The sequence below is a fragment of the Marmota marmota genome, unplaced genomic scaffold (assembly GCF_001458135.2).
Source record: "Marmota marmota marmota unplaced genomic scaffold, marMar, whole genome shotgun sequence".
Classification (NCBI taxonomy): Eukaryota; Metazoa; Chordata; class Mammalia; order Rodentia; family Sciuridae; genus Marmota; species Marmota marmota.
This window is the reverse complement of record NW_025999869.1, coordinates 25,468,287-25,475,470: the sequence shown is the minus strand read 5'-3', so window position 1 is coordinate 25,475,470 and position 7,184 is coordinate 25,468,287. Positions and strand designations below refer to the sequence as shown.

General features: G+C 40.5%; 1 protein-coding gene across 1 annotated transcript in view; it reads left to right on the top strand.

Moving 5' to 3' along the window:
* The first annotated feature begins 460 nt into the window (after window positions 1–460).
* Sar1b (secretion associated Ras related GTPase 1B) overlaps window positions 461–7,184 on the top strand; it is a 25,511-nt gene continuing 18,787 nt past the window's right edge. The window contains exon 1 of the mRNA XM_015492773.2: window positions 461–923. The gene's annotated coding sequence lies outside the window, so the exon portion shown is untranslated. The remainder of the gene's footprint in view (window positions 924–7,184) is intronic.

The window sequence follows — 7,184 nt, the reverse complement described above, 5'->3', positions numbered from 1 at the left end:
TCTCACACATGATTATTTCTCCATTCCTATTGACCCAACCCAGTTCCTTGTTACCTCTCATTTGCATGATTGCAGCAATCTCATTACTGAATTGATCTCAGCTTTCAATCTTGAGTTATTGCAATACAACCCACATATTTTCAACTACAAAATTCCCACCATAGTTTTATACTGGTCAAAACCTCCTTAAGATTTCAGTTTGGTAAGCAATGACCCCAATGTTTTAAGCCAATACTATACAGTTAAACCATAATATTTGCCTAATGCTTTTTCCCTTATCTATTCCTATTTGTATGTTATTATATATTTATTTAGGTGCTGAGGATTGAACTCAGGGGCACTTCACCACTGAGTTACATCCCTATCTCCCCCCCCCCTTTTTTTTGGATTGAACCCAGGGATGTTTTTCCACTGAGCTACATCCCCAACCCTTTTTAATTTTAATTTGGGAACAGTCTCTCGCTAAGTTGCTTAGAATCTCATTAAATTGCTGAGGCTGGCCTCAAACTTGCAATCCTTCTGTGTCAGCCTCCCAAGTCACTGAAATTACTGGCATGTGCCACTGCCTCCGGCTAAAAGGGTACTTTTAAGAAACCGATGTGATGGATAACTTTTTCAAGTGAGGCATCAGTATTCCTTTCTCTTCTAGGCCAGTGGGTCGCTAAATCCTCTTGGGGCTGGTGTGGGGAGGGACGCTCAAGCTACTAGAGTGGGTGGCAGGTGTAGAGTGGTTACCAGACCCTGAGAGGGCGGAACTTATTGCGTGCGGTGCTGCGGCCCTGCGGACCTTAGCTAGTGAGGCACCCTCTGGCCCGGAAGGAGCTGACGTGAGCTGGGGTCCGGCAGCCATAGCGCTTTGCAATTCGGCCTCAGAAAGTGTAGGGCCGACTCGGAGGAAGGAATTACGTTCATTCCAGTCTCAGGTGAGTGGCAGCCCCTGCGGACCGGCGGGCAGCAGCTGTGTACCCAGAAAGAAGGCGCACTTTAAAGCTTAGGTCCACCCTGGGCTCCTGCTGGTGGCCCTGAGATGAAGAGTCGCCAGTTCTTCGCCCGGAATCGGGCGTCTAGAGGGACAACGAGTCCGGACAGTGCTCTTCGGGGCCACCCTGGTGTCCCTCTGGGCAGGACCTGGCTGCTGTCAGGCGCCGTTATTTCAGGAAAGCGCGAGATGACAGCAGGCGAGCCCCTTCATGGGCCCCAGTTTCCTCCCCTGGTAAGGCGAAGGCAGCGGGGATCATTGACAGCTGGGGAGGCTGTGACACGGCGTGTTGTTTTTAGCTTTTCCAGTTTGTCGAGGAGGCAAATCGAGCTTGCTTCCTGGCAGTAGTTAACATTTTGCCATAGCCAAGTCCCAGCTGAGTGGGAAAAAGGTTCACTTTAGAAAGCCAAAGATTTACAAAGTGTTCAACATTTTTCCTACGAGATAGAAATTTGTTTTGAAACAGCTAAAACTCCGGTATCGTTAGTCGAAAGAACTACATTTGTCAGGAATTTAAGCTATTTGGTATATTGGGCAAAATGAGGTGGAGGAATCCACTTAACTTGAAAAATTAAGCCTACTATTGTTTGTTTTCGTGTTCTTACTTCAAGCTCTATGTTATCATGTTGTCTTATTCTGAAGAACTACGTTGAATGATAAAATATCGGTTAAGAATCCCTCAAGTCACCTTGAATGAACCATACGTGGTGTCAGAAACCTGTAATCCCAACTACTTGGGAGACTGAGACAAGAGGATTATGGGTTCCAGGCCAGCCTCAGCAATTTAGCAAGACCCTGTCTCAAAATAAAAAAAATAAAAAGGACTGGGGATATGGCTCAGGGGTAAAATATGCCTAGGTTCAGTCCCCTTTGAGTGGGGAGGGGGAAAATGAGGGATATAAGTGGCATTGTAGCAGATGAGAAAGGAAAAAGAACATTTATTTACTTTCAACTATGTGTAAGGGGCTGGAATAGTCTGCCAAGGAAAGTAGTGGTATCATCTCTTTTTCAGATGATGAATAAAGGAAGATTTACAATTTGTTAGTAATTAGTGGTGCCAGTATAGAAGAACAATATGTATTTACTGTTGTATCTTTAAGTAGATTTGTGTTTGTCACCAGGATATTTTGAACTTTAAAAATTCAGAGGCAACCAAGCTAGGTGGCTTGGGCCTGTATGACTAGGAACTCAGGAAGCTGAGATGGGAGGATCAGTTGAGCCTAGGAGTTGGAGGCCAGCCTGGCATCATAGCAAAACCCTATCTCAAGAAAAAAAAATTTAAGATGTTCATTGGCAGTTTCTGAGTTTGCAGAAAAGGAAAGTGTCTTTGTTTCATAAATGTTAGAGAAGCTGTGTAATTATGAAGGTTAGCAGTTTAAATATGGTGTATTTTAACCTTCTTTTGCCTTGTACTATTGTGCTAGAGTAGTAATTCAAGCAAAACTTGACACAAAAGATTAGTCTATCACAAATTGAAATCACAGCCACATCATTTCAAGCTTACAAACTAGAATTCTATAGTAATGATTCATCATTTCTCCACCCCTTTCTTTAAGTACACAATTGACTAAAACTCTTTAAATTATTTAATTTCTCAGCAGAATATTACCAAGCAAATAATCACAGTGAATCACAGTGTTGAAAGTTCTCTCTCTCTCTCTCTCTCTCTCTCTCTCTCTACTGGAGATCAAACCCATGGGTGCTTTGCCCGTGCTTTTACTTCTCCCCAAGACAGGGCCTCACTAAGTTGCTGTCAATGGCATGGTACTTGAAATCCTCCTACCTTAGCCTCCCAAGTCTCTCAGATTATAGGTATGTGCCATGGCACCAGGCTAAGATTTCTCTTTCTTGTATCTTTTTTTTGGGGGGTGGGAGTACTAGGGATTAACTCAGGAGCATTTACCCACTGAGCCACATCCCCAGCCCTATTTTTTGTATTTTATTTAGACATAGGGTCTCACTCTGTGTCTAAATAAAATAGACACAGTTGCTTAGCACCTTAGTTGCTGAGGCTGGCTTTTTTTTTTTTTTTTTCGAAGAGAGAATTTTTTTCTAATATTTATTTTTTAGTTTTTCTGGTGGACACAACATCTTTATTTTATTTTTATGTGGTCCTGAGGATCGAACCCAGCGCCCCTGCGCATGCGTTACCACTTAGCAGCCATCANGTGGTGCTGGAGACAAAATCCAGGGTCTCACACATAGTGGGCACATGTTCTACCACCCCAAGACCTTGAAAGAGACATTCTAAATCTAAATAGTTTTGTTTTTGGTACTTCGGATTGAACCCAGAGGCACTTTACCACTGAGCCATATCCCAGCCCTTTTTATTTTTTATTTTGAGACATGGTCTCGTTAAGTTGCTTAGGGCCTTGCTAAGTTGCTGAGGCTGGTGATCCTGCTACTTCGGCATCCCAAATTGCTGGGATTGTAGGCACCACACCTGGCCAAATACAAATAGTTTTTATTCTAGGACAGATATTCTCTTTATATCACTTTGACTCTACTGTGATTTTCATCCCAAAATTATTAATGAATTGATTCTGTAATCATATTAAACTTCATACCAGACTGGGAATATAGCTGAATGGTAGACCACTTGCCTAGCATGCATGAGGCTCTGAGTTGGATCCACAGCACCACAAAGGAAAAATAAAATTATCAAAATGATTTTGCTTAATTATTCATATAAATGAGTAATAAATAAAAAATGTTCATGTAAATTTTAAAATTTTTGCTTTTTTTTTACTTAACGGCTTTATTGATCTACAGTGTCATACCATAAAGTTTACCCTTTTAAAGTGTTCAGTTCAGTGTTGTTAGTATAGTCTAGTGTTGTACAAATATCACCACTAATCCAAAACATTTTAATTACCTCAAGAAACCCATTAGCAATGGCTCCCCACTTTCCCATTTCCCAGACTGACAACCACTAATCTACTTAGTCTAAGGTTTGGCCTGCTTTAGAAATTCCATGTAAAGGGAGTTGTCCATAAACATTTAATGGAACAAAGTTTTTTTGTAATCTGAGAAGTTCTGTTCCATTATAGCCTTTGCACTGATTTTCATGTTACTTAAGTAGATCACTTTTTAATCTGCCTAGGGCCTTTTCCTGTTTGGTGTTCATGGAATAAATAAACCTGCTGACGTGTATATGTTTCCTTGTTCTTGACCTTTGCTCTTCACATGTCTTAATAGTGTGTTCATGGTGTTGTATAACCTGTTCTCAGGGCTCAGGTATCTGGAGCTAAGTAACTTTTATTCTTAGTTGGATATTCTTACTTCTATTTAAACAACAACAAAAATAATTCCATTTCTAATAACTTTTAGTTTGTTTTAAGGTTGTTATAAATCACAAGAGAATTATAAACGTCTCTTTGGAAGTAGAGTTTCTCTATGTTATTATGTTATTTCTGTGTGGGTCAAGTTTTACAACAACAAATTGATACCATTCTTATGCAAAAAGTCCTTTTTTTTTTTAATCATTCTTCACCTACCAACCATTATTTCCTTTGAGGACTTTGTCTTTCTATAGCAGTGCCCTCTACTCTTCTAGATGATTCCACTGCCTGTCACTGTGGACATTGTACCCTCTAGTCTGGCTTCTCTTTATCTGTCCAAGTCAGAGCCAGACCTTGGAGCTTGCCATCACCCAGACCTAAACTTCTCTTGAATTCTTGAATCCCATATTCTTCATTTTACTGGTATAATTCTGGCCCAACCTTCACCTCTCATCCAATCTCAACTACACCTTTGTTTTGGCTTACAGACTTTCTCCCTATTTTCCTGGTTCTGTTTTGTGAGAAGCATCACCACCATCCCCCCTATATACTAGTGACTATACACCTTTATTCACTCAGCCTGGACTTCTGATCAGATCACTTCAGTACCTTTGATCAGTACTTTTCAAGTCTTGTCCTTTTCCATCCCAATCCTGAAAGTCCCTAATCTCCGGTGTCTAAAGCCAAGCATTGCTGGTTGGGGGGTCAAGGGTCAAAAATTAGTGTTGATTGGCACTGTTTGAATGTTTGCTTTTCAAGTCCACCCCAGCCCTTAGATCTCTTTAGCAATATCCACCAACCACCACACCATGCCAGGAATTGAACCCAGTGCCTTACACATGCACACTCTACCACTGAGCTATATCCCAAGCTCTTTAGCAATCATTTAACTTGATTTGTTTATTCCTCACAGTGGGTATTCTGATGCTTGCTCTGTTCAAAATTTCTCTACACCCTTTCCTTTTGGAGTCAGATTCCTGCCACCTTCACAGATTTCCTGGCATTTCTTCCTTGTGCTCTTAGAGGAAGTTCAAGCTCCTCTTCAGACTTTGTCCCTTCCTTTTAGTTTAATTTCTTTCCCTCTTAATCTCTCCTTTCCCAGTAGTTCCTTCTCTTCCCTTATCATCATTCTGAAGCCTCACCCATCCTTGAGAAAATCTCATTCATTTCATTCAAACTTTTTTTTAATGTTTATTTTTTAGTTGTAGTTGGACACAATACCTTTATTTTCTTATTTTTATGTGGTGCTGAGATGGAACCCAGGGCCTTGTACATGCTAGGTGAGTGCTCTACCACTGAGCCACAACCCCAGCCTCCCATTCAAATTTTTGAAAAGGGAATCTCTCTCCCACTGCCTCTTCCAATTAACTTTTTCAGTTAGGTGAATGAGAAGTTCTTATTTACTTTTCAATAATAACATCAGCCAGGCTTACTTTGTGCATATTGTCTCATCTGATCTTTACAATACCTTGAGAGATATTTTGAAAGAAACTTGTAACTTGTTGAAGAACATAAAGTATATGCATCATAAATAAGCCTTGCTTTGCTTTAAGTACTAGCTACAAGTTGTCTTAAACCACTGTTCCACTGCAGGCTGCTCATGCTCTCAACAATTGGCTCCTCCTCACCAAAGCCAGCTATGACCTCTCTGCAGCTGTACTTAAGGTCACTAATTTTTTTCCTCCATTTTCATCATTGTCTTTTCTAATTCTTCCAGTCTTTCCGGGTTACATTGGTTCTTCCACTCCCATCTGTCCCTTAAAGACTATCTGTAGTGAGACCTTATTTCTTCCATAGCATTTTGTCTGGTATTTAAGGAGAAGGATTACAGGCAGAGATGGTAGAAGAACATTCTGATGTTGAGAAGGAGAATGGGCAGAGGTTTTAAGGTGGCAAAGTTTGAGTCCCCTGCAGTGAATGGCAAGAAGTTTACTTTGATCTAGGGAAAGCCACAAAAAGGGACATATATAAGATAAGCTTGGATCAGTAGCTAAAAGGCAAATAGTAGAATTTCTGGAGTAGTAGACTAGCAGTTTGATTGAATCATTATGAGCTGGTTGCAGCTCAGTACTAGCCACTTGTCTGGCATGTGTGAGGCACTGGGTTCGATCCTCAGCACCACATAAAAATAAATAAATAAAATAAAGGCATTGTGTCCAGGGCTGGGGATGTGGCTCAAGCGGTAGCGCGCTTGCCTGGCACGCATGTGGCCCCGGGTTCGATCCTTAGCACCACATACAAACAAATACGTTGTCTCCGCCGAAAACTAAAAAATAAATATTAAATAATTCTCTCTCTCTCTCTCTCTCTCTCTAAAAAAAAAAAAAATTAAAAAAAGGTATTGTGTCCATCTACAATTTTAAAAATATTTTAAAAATAAAAATAAAAAACCCCTAGTGGACCAAACAAGGTGGCACAAACCTGTAATCCCCAATTTGGGAGGCTGAGGCAGGAGGGTCATAAGTTCAGGCCAGCCTCAGCAATTTGACAAGCCCTTTATCAATATAGCAAGACCCTGTCTCAAAATAAAAATAAAAATGGCTGAGGAAGGGCTAGGGTTGTGGCTCATAGGTGAAGCTCTGGGTTTGATCCTCTGGGTTTGATCATCACATAAAATAAAATGAAGATATTGTGTACACCTATAAGTAAAAAAAGGTAAATAAATATTTTTTAAAAATCTATTTAAAAAAATGGCTGAGGAAGTTGCTCAGTGATAAAGTGCCCCTGAGTTCGGTCTCCAGCAGGAGAAAAACCAAAACACTGGTGGTGGGGGCTGTGGTTTTAGCTCAGTGGTAGAGTACTTGCCTAGCATTTGTGAGGCACTAGGTTTAATTCTCAGCACCACATATAAATAAATACATAAATAGATTTAAAGAAAAAAGGTTAATACACATACACACCAAAAAAAAAAAAAAAAAAACACT